We start from the raw sequence: 19,441 nt of genomic DNA, 5'->3' as shown, positions 1-19,441 counted from the left end.
AGCGATATGCAAATATGATCACTCCACTGCAAATAAAAAAAACAAAAGTAACCAACATTGTCACTGTCGACGCCAAGAGCTCTACCTTTCACAAATGCGAGACAGATTGCATTGCAAATGCTTGTTTTTCCTCCTGCAATGTCATCTGTTAGTGGAAGATTGTGTAATGTCACTTAAAATGACCTTTTGATTTTGGTGAAATGATGCACCTGAGCCTATGTAATACCTTCTTTGTTTTCACTGGACAGATATGAATCTTGTTCACAAAATTAACAAGCATTTGCAATGCAATAGGTCTCGCATTATTAAAGTTTGAGCTATTGGTGTTGCAATATTTAGCAATGCCAATAGCTCAAACTTTAATAAATGCGAGACCTATTGCATTGAAAATGCTTGTTTCCTCTTCTTTTAATATTTTACATAGTAAATGATACCCTAGAGTATCACAATTCCCGACAGTGGTGGCGACAAACTGTGTGTTACTGTAATGAATGTCCGTCGAAAGCGGAACACACGTCACCCGAGGTTTTGTAGGTTCCAGATCTTTGCTTCTGTTGGATTTCTTCCTTTCTCGCCAGGCATGATGCTAATACACTTTATTCCCGGATCATCTTTAGGATTTAAAACCCGTTGTTTGAGAAGTTGAATGAGTTTTCAAAGTTGGGGCCCAAGGATATTAATTGTGGCGCTGACTCCAGGACGTGAGGGTTTCTGTTGACAGTCACTACAATCATGATCTCCTGCAATTTTGGCCAATTTGTGGTGCAGTGTATAAACGGTGCTCATCACGTTTGTAATACTCCAACTCCTTCAAAAGTGGCACTTCTCACGCCCCGGCCCAGCGCAGCCCCCCGTAGCCCTCTTCCTCGCATGCTGAGGAACGCAGATCACAGAGAAAGGTGCAGTGGCGCAAAGATTTACTGCTACAGATTTAGGAGCTCAGCTCCCGCTTAATACCGTCTCCCCGGCGCAGCGCACTGTACGTTTAAAGTACGCCTCCGTTTAGTGTACAATCACATTCGCATGAAGGCTCGTGGTCTTCAATTGGAAACAACTTTACATAAGCTCTTGCGGAAGTATTTCCTGGAACCGAACAGGGCGAGGGGTCTCACGTGCCCCAGACCCCAGTCCACGGGAGAACGACCCATGCCTCTAGCCCTTATGTTTTGCACATTCGCCACCCCGGACTGCAGGATGAGGAGTTCAAACACCCCAGTGCGCATCCTTTCCACAATGTGTAACATGAGACGTGTACCCTACCAGGGTCTGCATGCTGATGCTGTGCTCTCACGGGCTTCAATAAGTTATCCTAATTCACTGTAACTTTTGCTACAAGTTGCGCCATGCCCACACCCACGCAAAGGTTTAGTAGCTATTACCTGAGGTGTGTGAGTGCCCTCCCGCGCGCTAGGAGACTCTTCACCCTCATGCACTGGCTACGTCTGTGCAGTCCAAGGATCCGCAAGCGAGCATGATGAAAGGTGGAGCGCATGTTATCAACCAGCGTCCGAACGCTGCCCGCTGCATCCGCTTTTAAAGCCTCTTAATAGTGCATGGAGACACCGCATTACGGCCCAGTCGCATCTGCGAACGATACACCATACGACACTTTAAGTAAGTATTTTTTAACTATCATTATGTTTATATAATTGAGTATTGTATAGATTTTATGCCCCTCCTCCCAAATCAACCGCTAAATTCCAGGTATCATTTTAATTTATTTTAACACGAGTTGAGCGCGCCTGCACATTAAGAAGTGAAACTGTGTAAGGCTTGTGAGGATGGAAGGGGGATAGGAGATGTGCACATTGGGTGTCTGAATGCGTGCACATCTCCTCAGCAAAAGAGACGCCGTACAGGTGCTCAACTCGTGTCTGCACGTAGTTTCAGAGAGAGGGGACCGCTGTCCTGGAGCTGTCTCTGGGCGTTATGTGGCAGAGTAATTCATCAATAAAGAGGGTTGCCAGGAGACGCGCGGTTATGTGGCAGAGTAATTCATCGATAAAGAGGGTTTGCCAGGAGGCGTGCACCTGATCTCTCCCACGAGGTTTGCAACAACTTAAGGTGGGGGTCCATTGCAGAAGTTCGTTTTCAAGCTTCCTGGAAATTATTTAGTTGAGGACAACCGAGTTGAGCGTGCGAGCGCATTAAGAACAAGGAAGTCCGGCATCCTTGGCTATGACATGGGCAGAGCCTGTGACGCGGCCGGAAGAGGCCGGTGTTGCGCGTCGATGCGGGGCTCCCATGAGGAAGAGAGAGCCCTGTGGTACCGTTGGAAATGCAGAGAAGTCCCGGGTCCCAGGAGGGGGCCCGGGTGAAGTGGAGAGGCAGGGTGTGTTTCGGCATCGGACAGAAGCTCGGTGAGTTGGGCCCGCTAGTGCGCTTAGGCATGGAAAGTGGGGTGTGAGGGGGGGATGTGTGCGCGCGTGTGTATGTGTGTATGTGTGTCTGTGTGCGCGCTTGTGTATGTGTGTCTGTGTGTGCGCGTGTGGCTGTTGCGCGCGTGTGTGTGTGTGTGCCTGCCTGCGTGTGCATGTGTGTATGTGTGTGTTCAGAGAATCTGAGGCAGGGGATGTGCACGGCACCGGGCTGGGCGTGTGCGCCCACGAGGTTAAGTCGATGCTCGTGCCCATCCCCTGTCTCAGATTCCCAGGAGACGGACGGCTATAGTCGTCGAGCTAGACGCATGCAAGCATGCGTATTCTAGCTCAACCTAAACTTGACACCTCTAACTCTTAGCTTTTATTGTTGTTGTGTATTGGTGACTTATTTATAAGACTGGCTGTCAGGGACATAATACAGGCCCCAGCCACCTCTGAAGCGCGGGGGCCCCATCCCTTCATGGGACCTTCCAGCCCAAGGCCCATTAATATCTGTGAGATATGGGAGGCTCGAGCCCTTTTCAGATTATGGAGGGGACATCATTTTGTATTACGCCACTGCTCATTGCTGGTGGCAATTAACCCTTTACTATCCCCTAGTTTGCTTTGTTCTCCCACATGAGGTGCTTCACACCACTTTTTCGTCTATGAAAGGGACAGTTGATGGTACGTAGCTACATTCTTCTTTATGGACATGCTTATAATGAATGGCCCAGCTTTTACCTAAAGGTTGACGTATATCTTTTCATATGCTGACTTGTGCTGCATTACATGTAAATGTTCCCGCTCTCCTAATTCTCCTTTGCTGTACTACTATGTACATTACATTTCATAGTCCATAGACCGTAGTCGTGAAAAGAATGCTGGATTGCTTCAGAAAGGCACTCTTTAGTGATGAGGGCTGCGCGAGTCTGCCACCTGCAGTTCACTTACAGAGAAGTTTGAAAGCTGAAATGTACTAAAGAAAGGTCAATGTAATTTTAAAGGTTTAAGTATTGGCTTTTCTCGCAAAAAGTGTCCTTTATCCACAGCATTTTTTTAATCCTCTCCAAATGCTACAATTTGTATTTTAAATGTAAATATTGTATTACCAACATAATCTTTGGTTATTATGGTCTTCTGTTTTGTCCTATGTAGCAACAGTTATTACTGAGGCCGTGCGTGGCACAACAGGGTCAGGCTTACACTGGTGGCTTGAATTAGTTTTTCCTTCCACTACTCGGCACAGTAAAAGAGGGAGAGAGAGGACTCGGCGCCCCGGCTTTGTGGCCCAGACACATTCTGTTACTAGGCAAGCATAATGGGCCAGCGCATTCGGGAACAAGCCCGCTTGCAGCGCAAATGTGTTTTCAATAGCCCTTTCTTTGCCAGGCCATGGGCTGGTATTGTAAGCAGCCCTCATACAATACGCCTACTTTTCTACTTCCTACTGCCCGTAAGCCCCCTGTTCTTTTATAATTCATGTGTGCACTTTCATTTTACAGATGCCATTGCTTTCGGCTCTTCCTTACTGAGCCCTGTCTGGAAGCGCTGGAAAAGTAAACTATGACGAGCCTGCGTGTTGTACAGTTTCGTAATTTTCTTTAAGGGTAACTAAAGCGTGCTGATAACAAAATTAGCAATGGGGAAAATCAGTTTCACTGACCTGCAGTCGACAAAAGCAAGTGCTCCCCTTACATTAGCATGTTAAGATAAAAATCCACTCCCCTTGCAGACACTGAGCTGAGGCTCACATGCTTTCTTGTTACTTGCCCACGGCTTGAAAAGCATTAACTGTAAAGATCGGGCTTCTAAGCACAGCAGCCTTCCCCAACCTACAGTTATACATCAGGACTAATAGTATTCATTATTTATGATATTGGCTTCATTCCAAATTAGAATTGCATGGATTAATTAGGAAAGGTCCAAAGTGAAAGCTCCCTCTGCTTCCAAAGGTACTGTCCTAGAGATAGAGAACCTCTTCTGAGAAACTTTATTAATGATACAGGCAACTGGATGTTTACAGAGTTTCACTCTCCGCAAAAGGCAGTTTTACTGGGTAAATGCACCCATAGGTGCATAATTCCCCTCTTGACATACGATGTTTTTCCACTTGGGAGTCTGTGAAGATGTATACTATTCATAATGTCATTATGAATTATGATGAGAATTCGATAGATCCTATCCTGGATCAGAACCAAGATGATGATAATCATAATCACATGTTGCTTCATACCAAACATTTACCGGTTCTACGTTCTGTAAGCAACAGGTGTTATTATATCCAATATATAGTACTCAATGTATTGGCTCCTGAATGAGGAATGGCTAAATCTGTCTTGCCAGTATTAAAGTTACGGTATAGATTGTTTTTTTCGGAAGAAGCTTTAGGCCTGTGCCTCTAGGCAAAAACTTTATCCAGAGTGGTGGCAATGTAGAAACAGTTATTTAATTACTGTGCATATTTACACAAAGCACACAGTATAGCAAGTGTGTGCTACAAAAAAACAGCGCAGTGATGTTGATACAGCAGAGGTGAACAGGGTGCTGGATAATACACAAACAGGAAATGTTGACATGCTGTCTTATTAATTCCAGAAACACACTCAAACTTGGAATACACGTTCAATTAAGCACGCTAAACATCCGATAAAGTTAATCTATATATGTATCGACATTTCGACCTCTGTAAAAACAGTTTATAGAGGGTGCGCAGCAGGACCTACAGGTACCTACCAATCTCTCACCCGGGGAATGATGGCAGGTAACGCACGCAATGTAATTGTATGCGAGTAAAATACGCGTTGTGATGGCTGTTCCCCCTGCTCCATCATATATTTGAAAAGTGTTATCATTTACTATGGCATGGAGCAAATTCCAAAGTTTGGTGAAACACTTCCAAGAGATATTTTATATATAGCCCTGATAATGACCCTTTTGAAAAATGTTTTTATAGGGGTTGAAACGTCAACGAATTTATATGGTGACTTTATCAGAGCTTTACCTACTGGCATATTGTTTGCTTTATGTAAATAAGTACATTAATTAAAAAACTGTTTCTACATTGTCACTTGTCTGGACATATGTGTTGCCTAAGAAATTTACAGCTTAACCACGTTACTAGTACTACCGAGTGGCCCTGTATTTTGTTCGAGATTCTAGTTATTCCAAGAGTTCACCTTCAAAACACCACTTTTGTCAGCAGCAAGGATTTCACTCAATGAGAAATGCTGCTAACATTTGTTCAACAACTTAATAATATCAAACTGATTTGTGCTTTCCAGCCTTCACTTGCTGAGACGAAAGCGACCAATATCTTCCATTGAGCTGTACTCCTTGCAGCACCACCAAGAAGGCAGCATTGCCATGTCTGTGATTTATTTATTTATTTATTTATTTATTTATATGTTTTGGAACAGCATCGGGCTGATAAAGATGATATCAGTGCACTATAAAATATTTTCATTTAAAATCCAAAGTACTAAATACCAATGTGAAACACATAGCAGATTGCCTCTACACTCACATCACACAAGAAAACAACATGTAGGAAGTAGCAAGAGACTTCAATGAGAAATGATGAAAGAGGCTGTTTATTACAATTACACACACGACTGTGTTCCAGGTTTTAACACTTCGGCAGTTTGTTCACATAACTGGAGAAAGTACACCGCAGCACACATAGCATTTTTAATTTCCTTACCATGAGTTGAAGGATTCAATCACTTCCTTATTTGAACACATTGGGAAGGACCACATATCTGCTGGTTCACATTTCACTAAAAGTAGTTAACTATCCTGATGTGTCCACGAGTAAATAAATAAATGAAAATTGTAATGCAGTACTAACAGCAAAGGGAAACCACCGATAGTGTCAGTAGTAGTAGCTAAATAAAACTGCTGAAGATGCCTGATGTTCTCGCAGTCATACATACTTTGAGATTTAGATAATAAAATATATTTAAAATGAAGGGAGGGCAAAATAGCAAAACAAATTCTCGGTGCTGAACAGGAATACATCTTCATTACACATGGGTAGTCGTCAGCAGTGTATCTGGATGATTTTGCATCCATGATCTTTCTTGGCTTCTTAGTAGTGTTTGACACTGTCTTTCGGGAAAAAGAGAGATCTTTAGGGAAAAAGAGAGATCTATGGCAGGATACCCATTGGCCGCCCTCCCTGGGTGCTTTTCCCTGCCCGGCCACTCAAGTCAGAAACTTAGGGGTATGCATTGATGATTCTTTATCAATGAAACAGCAGGTAAACAAAGTAGCTGGTACGTGCTTCACCATCCTGAAATGGTTACGGAAGATCATTTGGATGCTGCCTATGGATACCCAGAAGACCGTAGTCAATGCACTGATTACATCTAGGCTTGACTACGGTAACATCTTATACCTGGGCTCCAATTTAGCTGTGATCAGGCGGCTCCAATTGGTCCACAATTCCGCCGCCAGGCTGCTTTGTAAGATCCCTAGGACAGCTAGGATATCAAAGCACCTAAAGGATCTTCACTGGCTTAGGGTTGAGAACCGGGTCCGGTTCAAAGCATTGACCTACATGTTTAGGATCAAGGCAGGGACTGCACCAAAGTACCTGCAGAATCTGGTTAGGCCCTACGTTCCTGAACGAAACCTCCGTTCTTCAAATGGAGCCAACTTTGTGGTTCCTAGATTTAAACTGGCCCGTATGGGGGGAAAGTCTTTCTCCCATCTGGGACCAGTTCTTTGGAACTCTTTGCCTCTAGCCCTGCGTAAGGAGGTAAATCTCGCCAGTTTCAAGAAAGGTGTAAAAACCTGGCTTTTTGATAAATAATTGCAGGCTTCTAATGGGTTGTTTTCTGCGCTTTCGGTGTTTTTTCAGCTTTCACATCTGTTGCGCCGGGAAACCCTTTGTGGGTATCTGTGCGCATTATAAGTGCAAAAAATAAATAATAATAAATAAATTTCATGTCAATCTCCTCAAAACCTTAAAAAACGTAGGTATATGTCTATGAACCCTGGATTCTTTTGAGCAAATGTCAAGCTTTTCATTTTGCTTCTCATCCGTCCATCGTAACCCAGTGTGAATGGAGTGTTAAGAGTGCTCAGTATTGAGTCTGACTTTTCTTTTTAATGCCTGTATGCCTACTCAGATGGAGAATTCAAATCCTTTGGATGTGTTAGTCTCGTACGTTGAGGACACCCAGATCATCATCTCCATCTCAAACGACTAATTGACACTGAAACGCCAATTTGCTCATGTATGACTTTCATTGCCAATTGGCTGTTAACCAATTGTTTAAAATTAAATAACTATAAAACAGAAGTACTCCTGTTCAGCAAGCTAGAAATCAGCAAGCAAGCACATTTATGGTCCCCTTCTTCATGGCAGTGCTCCGAACCTGGAAATTCTACTGATTGAGCTCTCACTATTACCTCCTAAATCAAACATGTATCTGCTACCTACAGGCAACATAAACATGTTTTGGAAATTGTTAGCTTGGCTTCTGATACTAATAAGTTAAACTGCTGTTCAAACCCTGATTACTTCACAATTGGATTACGGGAATGCCCTCTATCTTGGCATCCTGGTTCACCTGAGAGACAGACTTCAAGTGATATAAAATGATGCTGCCCATCTGGTCCTAATTTTCCAGCTCACTCATCTATTTCCCATTATCTAAGGGATATCTATTGGCTCCCAATACAGAAATGGGCCATGTTCAAGACAAAGCCCTTCATAATTCAAATCCACTCTACCAAAATGAGGTCATTTTTAGGTTTCGCCCTGGGCGTCGCAACTGCATAGCAGTTGCTCCGCCCTCGGCGAAACCTCATGATCCTACATATGGACTTTGGTTCTGCCTCTGTCTCCCATTGGCTAGCTCCATAAATGGAGGCTAGCCATTGGGAAACAGAGGCTGTCAATCACGCTTTCTCGTGAAAACGCGATTCGGGGGCGTTTCTCGGGCTTTTTTTAAGTCCCGCCCCTTTGTCCTGGGCCGCGCTGCCATTGGCTGCTGGCCCGGGACACCCCCGTGACGTCATTCCCCGGGCCGCGCTGTGATTGGCTGCCGGCCCGGGACACCCCCGTGACGTCATTTCCCGGGCCGCGCTGTGATTGGCTGCCGGCCCGGGACCTGACTTGTTTAGCCGAGTGGTCAATTGGCATGAGGGCCGCGCAGTGGCAGTGCGGTTTCCCGTTCCCAAGCCTTTGAGATCAACAATTTTGTGTGTTTATTTTTATTATGTATTTATTTGGATGTGTATTGTTTTTTTATGGGAGGGCTTTCCTGTTGTGGATGCAAGTACTCATTCAGGCCGGTTTCTCACATCCAGGTCGACCAGTGATATCCTTACATGTCCCTCAGCGGTGAATATTACAGTTGATCCTTGTTAGCGTAGAAAAAAATGGGTTTTGCCCGTGCCTTCTGCTTTGTGTCGCCATTGGCTTTCTGAACTACACTGTTGGGATGACTGCAGCCAGGCGCGCCACGCCCATAGGGCCCCCCTCCCCCTCCATGTGTGAGACCAGGCTGACAGCCTCCAGGGCTGGCTGGTCTGACGTCCGTCTTATCGCAGCCGCACCCGAGTACTTCACAGGTCTTTAATGACCATTTACTTGTTAACAAGGCTTTGCTGTTTTTTTTTTTTTATCCCTTCTTAGATTCCCCTGAATCTCCTCTCTGCGTATTACCCCCTGCCCCAACATTTTTAGTAGCCCTCGCCACCGCAAAATGTGGTTCTAGTTGCGCCTCTGCCTGCAGCAGTCTTCTGAAAGTGGATTCTCGGCGGGGCAGGCGAGGACTTTTATGTTGCCGATGGGGAAGGGTTAACCGCACCAAGCTGGGCAGAGTCTTATGTGTTGGTAAAGCACTATTGAGCCGAAGCATTTAGAGTTACATTAAGGGCAACTCAACCGTGACTGGTACAACACCGGACCCTTTTTTTTGCCGCCTTCAGCGGCTCCTTTTCTCAAGCTGGAGGCAGGTTTCTCCCCATCACGAAAATATGGCAATTTACACACGGCGATAGCCTCCCCTTGAGCACAGGAGTAGTCGCACTACAATAGCAAATTGGTGTAGAAGCGTGACTCGCTGTGTTGTATTCTGAGAATATTCTTTGGACCTTCGAGGATCCCACTTACTGCGTGCAAGAGAGCGCTACACACGGCTAGAGGCTGTGTTGGATTGCAGAACCTCCTGGACAGTCTTTACTTTAAACTTATCATTCTAACACAGCAGTATAATAATGGACTTTAAATACTTCTTGCTAAGGCAGGGACAACGTTTTGCACAATCCCGTTTGTGTTTAATTTTATTGTACTTGATTTATTGGAACCTATTTTAGACCTGGGTCTGCGAAATGTTTGTTTCCAGCACTATGATGTTTTCTTTTCACGTAAAATCGTTCACATAATAATTGTACTGCAACAGTTCCATAAGGCGTTTAGCCCACAGGGTGGCACTGCTCCACTATTTAATTTTTACCAAACATGAGGCTGAAGGAGGGCAGTTGATTACGTGAATTTGAACTTGCAAGGTGTACTCCAGGGGCGTCCAATGTAGGTCTTGGAGGACTGCACTATGGCTAGACTTGGTGTTTGAGTATCTCTGTAACTGACTAATATATATATGCTCGGTTCGGGATCATTGTTTTCATATATATATATTATTCTAAACAGTGGAAATCGGCTATGCGTTTTACCTATTTTGGGCGCCTACGTTTAACACAGACCTCTGCCGGGGGTGTTTACCCCAACTGAGCTAACTGAGTTTGACTGAATCCTTTACATTGAATTTGTTCGGTCAGACCAGGTACTTAGAGCTGTCAGCACCATAACCTTGTAAGCAGGGGCATGACCTCTGGGTATGTTTCGAAATCGAGATGCTTAGTCTGGGGAAACCTGATTTTATCATGAAACGCTTTAGTAGCTGCTTCTGGCTTTAGGGGCCAGCCCGGCTCTGGACTTTTATCTTGAAGTGTATATTTGTAGATATATGCGCCTGCGGGGGGGGAAGCATTTGCAATGCAATAGGTCTCTGATTTATGCGAGTTTAAGCTATTGGCATTGTAAATGACAATCCCTTTTATTTACGTTTTGAAAACCAAAAAATAAATAAAAGTAATTGTCATTTACAATGCCAATAGCTCTAACTTTTCCAAAGGCGAAACCATTGCATTGTAAATGCTTGTTTATCATGCTACGGGCCTTCTGCACTCTAACAACGTCAGCCCTTGTTTTTCTTCAACTTGTTACTCACTCCACGGTAGTAGTTTTTTTTTTCTTGTACCTGGCTGCAAAGAACTGGAACACCCTCCCAATATATTTGCACTAAATCTCCTGCTTCTTGCTTTTCAATAAACAACTGAAGACATGGCTCCTTAAATAGGATAATTAAATATTTATTTTGTTCAGTCAAATTTTCCAAGGGCCAGGACACTCCTGTGGGGACCAGATGCACTTTACAAAACTTACTAATAATAATACTAATACTAATAACAAAACTAATAATACTAATGCTATGATAGTACTATGATATGATAGTATGATAGTATGATATGATAGTATGATATGATAGTACTATGATAATACTATGCTAGAGGTTCTTAGGTTTATAGTCAGTTGGATGACTGCCAACCTACTGAAAATCAACCCTGAAAAGACAGAAGTCCTGGTGATATCTACAGGAACATCACCCTGGGGTGATGGATACTGGCCACAAGAATTTGGTCCCACTCCAATACCAGCAGCAAATGTAAAAAGTCTCGGCATAAAAATCGACAGTGATCTGTCAATGTCTGCCCAGATTTCTACTGTAGTTGGCGTGTGTATCGGTCTTATTAGGCAATTACGCAAACTTGTCCCTCTCCTTTCTCAGTCGATGCTCCGCACGGTAGTGTCAGCCACGATTATATCACGATTGGACTACGGCAATGTCCTTTATTTAGGCCTGCCAAATAGTCTGATCAAGAAACTACAAGTGGTTATGAACGATGCAGCTCGCCTGATTTTTAAGCTTCCCAGGAAAGCTCATGCCTCCCCCCTATTACATACACTTCACTGGCTTCCGGTGAAGCAGAGGGTGGAATTCAAGAGCCTGTGCGTTGCACATAAGGCAATATATGGACAAGCACCAGTCTACATCAAGGATCGTCTGACGCGTTACAGTCCGAAACGATCACTTAGATCCTCGGATGCTCAACTATTGGTTTGCCCTCGCTTCAAATTGGCAACAAAGGGTGGAAGATCCTTTTCCACACAAATCCCACAGTTGTGGAATAAGTTGCCAGTTTCGCTTCGTAAGGAGGCCAATCTCCTACAGTTCAGAAAACAACTGAAAACAACATTATTCAGGGAAGCTTTTGGCCTTTAATTATAAGATACCTTATTTCTTTGCTAGCCTGGAAAATGTGGTTGTTTCTTGGTCTGAAAGCGTCTTGAGACCGGTGGGTGAACTGGCGCTATACAAACTAAAGTAACAATAACAATAACAATACTACTACTACCACTACTACTACTAATAACATACTGACAAGCCTGGTTGCTCCTCACCCTCAGATTTCAGAACACAAAAACAAAGGATAGTTGACAGCAGCCTACACAATGCAAACTTTGTAAAGAGAAATGTGCAGCAGGCACCTTTTGTTTGAGAATCTTTCCGAGCTGTCACATGACAGACTGTTGTAAATCTTTCAAAAAGACAAATCAAATTCATTAGGATATATAATAAATGACTTTGAACCCCTAGAGAGCTCACAGTTTCTAAAACATCAATCAACACAATTCTTCCTAGCTAGGTGGAGAATACCTAAGAAAGGCACTATGAAACCAAGACATAACCCTTTCCAGTCTTTTTAGATTTCAGTAAAACAATGAGACTGATATCTCATATTTGTTAATTAATGAGGTCTGACAGATGTCTGCATCTTCTGTCCATTAGATGCTAGGTGACACAGTTCTACTGGCATCAGCAGGCAACATAAAAAATCCATAAGTCAAGTATTGTACAGCGCATTACATTTTTTTTGCCATTTCTCTTCCTCAAGATTTTCTCCGGGGATTGTGGTTGTCAGAACAATCTAGTGCTGACAACTCCTAGGCACATACATGTATTGGTTCAAGTTTCTCGAATATCTTAGAAGATGGAAGCTTTGAAATCTGAAATAAACAAGAACACAGTAAAATCAAATGTGAAAGGAATGATTTGTGGTGTGTCTGTTCAGGTAGAATGAGTAAGGTTTATACTGGTGAGTTTCTAAACAACGATTAGGCAGCCGCGGTCCGTGCAGGTAACAGCGTTGGGGCCGGTTTGGGGGGGATTCCTACCGACGATAACGAGGGAAAATGAAATAAAAAATAATTTTCCCTCGCTCTCGTCTATTGTAATCCCCCCCCACTGCCGCACCGCTGTTACCTGCATGGACTGCGGCTGAGATTAGGTATCCCAGAAATGGACCAGCATTGGTTATTTGGTTAGTGATTAGTTCGGCTATGTATTGAAATGTCTCAGATTTGGTTTTCATTCGGTGAAAACTCATTTTATTTGTTATACAGATTGCTGCAGGAAGTAAAATTGTGATTCCCTGAGTGCATTTGAGACAATATGGGTATATTCCATACAATTGTGTGTAAGTGGACTATCATACAAAACGCAAGTGGAATCTGGTGGTCATCTCAGAGGACTACAACAATGAAGTAGGTGAGAGGAAATGCAACTACTGTGACACACAGCTCACCATCAAGGGTGTCCCATCCCTAACAATACAGTAAAATAAATCTTGTTGTCACATAGGAAAGTGGCTTATGGATTTCCATCAACTGCCCTTCGTGGCCAGTGTCATCATCTGGAATTCCATCTTTCCTGTCACAGTACCTCGTTGACACAGGAGTTGACTCTGTGCAAAGTGCAATAAGATGTACAAACAAGTGGAACCAGAAAATGACTTATGCCTACCAACCTATGTATAAGAGCCAACAAAAAGTGCAGTGCAAATCGTGAAGTGCAAGTTAAAAAGGATATGGAAGTAAACCGATAACTTTATTCAACTATTGCTTCCAAACCTAGTCAAAAATTGTGCAGGAACGGCATTTAACAAATATGCCGTTGTTCTCAACTACGGTCTACTAGTTTCGGCCAATATGAGCTTCTTGCCCTGGCTTTCTTCAGGACCAAAATCAATTAGCTACTGCAAATGGTGATATAAAGTAAGAATAGTGATGAGTAAAAAATACCTCCATACAGGCAGGGTGAACTTCACTCCTGTAAGAGATCAAAGTATAGAAAAATATATGTACATATAATACAAACAGCACAGTAAATTGCAATCCTCCACTTCCTCCACGTAGTCCATGAACAGATACACTCACCTGTCCTGTGCGAGGTAAAAACCTCACCTCACCTGGTACTCACTCAGGTGTCGAGAGACCCCGCCCTAAAGAACACAGATAGAGATATTTATTTCAGTGTGGGTCTCAGCATCGAATACAAGGGGGTGTTTGGGCATTATAGTGGTTGAGCACCTAGTCTCATCCCTCCTGACTGGCCTCTGTCGCACGTAAGCCTCCTACGATATCCCTGACTCTTGTCACCATGCAGATACAACCAATGTTCCCAAACAAGTGACAGACCGTGAATCTCTCGATTACATAATGTCCTCGTTTCATGTTATTATAATTGTTATTTAAAGGTATTATGAGACCCTGATATTAAAAGGGTGATCCAGAGAGAACAAATGGGACCCAACATGATGTCCCCTCTATGTTCGAACAAAATAACCTTCCAAGAGACATTTAAGAGAGACTTGGATGAATAGGTATCAGAATATTTTTTTAAATATTTTAGTTGTTGTCAATAGTGTACTTCCATCTGGGCCAACTGAACTAGGCTCAGTATCTCCAGCAAAACCCAGTTCTTAAATCTAACTCTTGTGCTGCCCCGTCTCAACCGCAAGGAAAAACAGAAGGGGGGTTTAAGTTATATACATTGTGATGGTGTTATAAAGTACAAAAAGAGCCTAAAGGAGAAATTAGACTTAATAAAGTATTGTACGCTTAGTATGTGTTTGCTGCATTACCCCTTCTAAATCCCTTAACAGTCAGACACGAGGCGAGACAGTGGAAAAAAACCCGGTGCAGGTTCGGGTGTACAAGCTAAATCGACAAATGCTCACGCCACACAATAACGGCGACCCCACCCAAGAGCCCTCCGTCTGCCCGAAAGAACGGAACCGAAATGAGACCCGCTTACCTGTCTGTCGGTGCCTCGGTCCTACCCCAAGTTCATGGGAGGTACTGAGGCACCGGGAACAGCCATTTTTAAAACCAGGAACTCGCGCGCCGCGTAGGAGGCATCCTCGTAACGCTGCTTGTGCGTGATGACATCATACTCTGTTGACAAAACTACCGAATGATGTCATCAAAAGGTGTTTTGTAGTTTCTATCCCTCAATAGTTCTAATATAGATGAAACAAGGCATTATGGAGTCCTGGTTATGTAGTGTGTGTAATATATCGATCCCTGTCAATGGCAAGAGAGCATACAAATTACCTCTCTGCAACAATGCTGATTAAATGAGATGGTATTTGAGCACAATTTTCGCACCCCCGAAAACGATCATGTATGTAATGTTTGGAAGTACACACGAAGGGCAGTTGATGGAAATCCATAAGCCACTTTCCTATGTGACAACAATATTTATTTTACTGTATTGTTAGGGATGGGACACCCTTGATAGTGAGCTGTGTCACAGTAGTTGTATTTCATCTCACCTACTTCATTGTTGTAGTCCTCTGAGATGACCACCAGATTCCACTTGTGTTTTGTATGAGTTGAATTATGGGGTTTGAATCTGTTAAGTTGGTCGGTAAATATTGCCCTTGGACCCTTGTTCACTAGTGGAACTAAGTGGACTCTCAGCCAACAGTTTGAGAAAGTTTGTATTCGCACATTTGTAACTTTTTTCCATGTAAACATTTCTGCTACCAAATCACTATTGTCTGTTACTGTGCTATATATTTATAGCACAGACTTTTTGTTGCTACATTTTTCTCTAATTGTAACATGTACCTAGCCCAAAGAGCAGCAGAGGGATTTACAGAGAGCAAGGGGAAAGCCCCACCATTACAGGGTACACACATGAATGTGGCCTTTTACAAGTATAGCGTGCAAATGTACAAGAATAAGGGTGTAGCCTTGCATAATACCAGAATCAAGTACATTCCTACAAATGCAAACATGGAGCACTAACTTTGAATTTCAGAGTTAACCATGAGACAAGTGTGGCTTTCCATTTTATCGTATTGCAGTTAAGTCCGTAAAAAACGGACCGCCTGCGCCAGGGCACAAAATAGATCCTGATAGAAATGCCAAAACGAAACACGGAGGCCGATTCTGGGTAATAAAGATGCCAAAACAAAACATGCAGGCCCATGCCATGTAATAAAGATGCCAAAACTAAACACGCAGGACCATCCCTGGTAATAAACATGGCAAAACACAATTGCACACTTTTTTTTTAAACACAATTTTGAGTAATATCAGTAGATTGTTTTTTTGCAGAATGAGCTTTGATTAGAATTATTGAGTCTTGAGAAATGGACAATTTTATACTGAATTCCAAAAGTGACTACATATATCATGTTTGATAGTGTTTGTGGGTGTGTATTGATACACCCACAAACACCCGTATCACGTTACAAAGCATGCTTTTATCATGCATGCCTTTAGCACACTGTCTTTACTACGCATATACCACTACCACAAACGTCTTTACTAAGCATGTCTTTACCATGCACGTACCTAGGAATACATTTGATGAAGCAGTACCACACATACCATTACCACACAGATTATTTCCATGCAAATCTTTACAACACAACTTCTTTTTTAATTTAAAAAACTAGTAATGAAAATGGATTGAGACATTAAACTTAATTTCTAACATGGGCAATATAAATGTAATGTGAGCTATATATAATTTTTAAAGCATGTTTATGAAATAAAAAATTGTGATGCACATCGTCACACAATAGAACACAAAACAACACAGCACATCGCAAGTCAACATCTCAACCCTACGCAAATTTTCCCAAGATCATGTTTCTGCGCAACACTGCGCTAAACAATGCACCAGTACAGAAATTTCATAAACATCATTATATATCTTCACAACAAAACTCAAAAAATTGCAATCCTTCACAAATATTTGCAACAATAAATATGATAGAAAGGAATACATCACAACGCAAACATTTCTATAGTAGTTAAACTGTATTTACAATTAAAATAATCAGACTTTCTACATTAGCAAACAACTTGTCACCAACCAACATGACTGATAAGTACTGTGAAGAAGGTCAAAAACATGATACATTTCACCACAAATATAATTATGGCTTTAGTCATGATTTACTTCAGAAGAAAAGTAGGTTCCAACACTTAATCTATTGTCAATTATTGTATACCCTTAAAAAACACATAAAAACAGGTGTCCACCATTTTTTAGCCAGTTTTACAATGCCTTCTAACATGACCACATGCACCAGAGTGAACGGGAGAGTTGATCACACACAGTCTAAAACATTGCTACCTATCTATCAAACAAGTGTAATCTTGACATTTAATACAATTAGATACAGTTAGGAGTTAGTAGAGTCATCATAGAACCTTGACTTTTTAAACTGTGTTCTTTTCAGACATTGTGAAGCTTGTGAACACACAGACAGTTTGAGAAGCTTTTCAAATTAAACATTAATGTAAGTTAAAATCTTTAAAAAAATGTATCAATGAATAATAATCCCTTACCGCTTGGTCATGATTCTAATCATTTTTAGGGGCGTGTCGCATGGGAGTTGTGGACATTTAAACAACATCGGTTCAAGGATGAAGGATGATCTGGAGAAATTGGCAGCAGAGTTATTTCAGCAGAGTAAAAAAACTGACACCGAAGGCAGAAAGGATCTTCGAAGCAACAGTTTGAGAAGCACATTTTTGAAGTTGGAAAAATTGAAGAAAACAGAACTATCAAAGTGGTGGGATGGTGTGACTTAAAAAAATTATGTGGATCAAAAAAGAGTACCCAGGTGATTGAGAATTTTGATCTTTCCAACTTTTGATGATTTAGATGAGAATCTCCTCAAGGAGTGGGAGGAGAATGTGCACGCGCCTTCATTTTGTATGATGCAGATTTTGATTAAGAATGCTGAGAGGAAAGTTGAGAAATTGAAAAGCCAAATTGCAGAATTAGAAAATGAAATTGGTGATATGAATTTAACTGATTTAATTGACAAAAATGATGCCATTTTAAAGGATGTTATAAATAAGCATCAAATTGCAGATTAATGACAAGAAACTTAGCAAGAGCAGGTGGGATGAAAGAGAATATAATCAAGTCAGAGTATTCACTTTTGGTAGGGGCTTTGATGAAGTCCAGAAACCAAAACCTGTGAGGCAACAGAAGCAACAGGGGAATTGAGCTCAGTTAACTACAGTAGCTCTGATATTTCATCTAGCGAGGAACCAGGACCGATAGGCGCAACAGAACTTAGACCAACTAAGAGTTCTTCTTTTTCCAAGGAAATTCAGAGGATAAGAAGGGGGGAAAAAAGGTTCTAACAAAACAAGGAGGGACAGGCGGAAACACAGGAAGTTAACGGATTGGGACACGCAGCCAAGACAAAATCAGGAGCTAGTAGAAGGGGTGAGGGACATGGGTTCCACAGGAGTAGTACAGAATCAGGAATTAGAAGTTATCAACCTTTCAGATAGGGCGTTGAGTGAACATGAGTTATCTGTGTTAAAGAGAGGACCGTCTTTTGTCCAACAGTACCTTTCATTTCACTAATATAGAAATTGATTTGTTTAAAGTTGCAAGACAGTTGAAATTGAAAAGTTTTTTTTCCATGGTTGATACATTTGTGAATGTGGAGACTAGAATTAAAGGATCAGATATGACTAAAGCACATATGTGTGATGTTCAATTATTCATGTCATTGACGGAGGGCGAGGTTTGGGGTGGAGGATGTGGCTACAATGTTGAATATCCGCCCAGATTACAGCTCTACTAGCGGTCTAAGACCAGCTTCTAAATTTACACCCCAAAGGCCACAATATGCGGCAATTGATTTGTTTGTGAAAAGAACAATGGAGGAATTGCACAAATTGGAAGATCAGGGGAGATGGGGTAGTAGCAATGTCAGATGCAAAGAATATTTATCATATGAGGAACACCTGGCTTTAAATAGCTTGACATGACAAAAATATAGTAATTTGTGAAGCCGACAAAGGCGGAAATATTTTAATAATGAGAAGGTCTAATTATTGCAATGAGATTAGGAGACAACTCAATGACACTAAGTGCTATAGGAAGTTGCATGGCAACCCCATAAAGGATTATTGAGATTCAAAAGGAGAGAGAGGAACTAGAGTAGCTAGTTAGTTTCCCCAAGGGATATGTAGTAATCAAGAGGAGCAAGCTACCTTGGTAGTCTATATGTTGTAGGTGTTTGTTTGGGGAAAACCCAATTGGTTTTTATGAAAGCCCTCACCCACCAATCTAGTTGGTGGCATGTGGCACCATCGGGCCCCATCCGAGGCACCGAGTGTGCCTCAGGTATGCTACGACGCCTGATTACAGCGGAGCAGGTTTTGTTAAGTGAGTGTGTGGTGAAGGTGTTTTGAGTTTGCCCTTTTGAAGTTAGGAAGTAAGCTCTCACTATTTATAAATAGGCCTTCCTCCATGGCTACCACTATATTATGCTTAATTTCTCAAAAGGTACTTGCACCTCTAACGCATAATATACAAAACGGCCATTGCCACTCAATCCGACACTACTGCAATTTACTGTCGATTGATTCACTCACGATTTTGGCACCAGACCTTGCCATAACCATCTATGCGCGTCATAATTTGACGTATTTTAAATATTATGTGTCTATGTGTTTGTTTTTCATCCCCTTTTTTACAGGTACAAACTGAGAGGAAAGCTTCCTCCCACAATTAGAGCACCTTAGTGTGTGTTTCACATAAAGGTACTGACAACATGTAAGTACCTTATATCACCCCATCACAAAGGTTCTGGCGAAAGCCAGTTTTCTA

General features: G+C 42.2%; 1 long non-coding RNA gene across 1 annotated transcript in view; it reads left to right on the top strand.

Annotated features, from left to right (window-relative positions):
- LOC144824677 (uncharacterized) overlaps positions 1-18,302 on the top strand; it is a 150,190-nt gene extending 131,888 nt beyond the window's left edge. Inside the window, exon 2 of the long non-coding RNA XR_013609053.1 lies at positions 17,178-18,302. This is a non-coding gene — a long non-coding RNA (uncharacterized LOC144824677). The remainder of the gene's footprint in view (positions 1-17,177) is intronic.
- The last annotated feature ends 1,139 nt before the right edge of the window (positions 18,303-19,441 follow it).

This window comes from Lissotriton helveticus, chromosome 3_1, assembly GCF_964261635.1.
Source record: "Lissotriton helveticus chromosome 3_1, aLisHel1.1, whole genome shotgun sequence".
Taxonomy (NCBI): Eukaryota; Metazoa; Chordata; class Amphibia; order Caudata; family Salamandridae; genus Lissotriton; species Lissotriton helveticus.
This window is presented reverse-complemented; position numbering and strand designations above follow the sequence as displayed.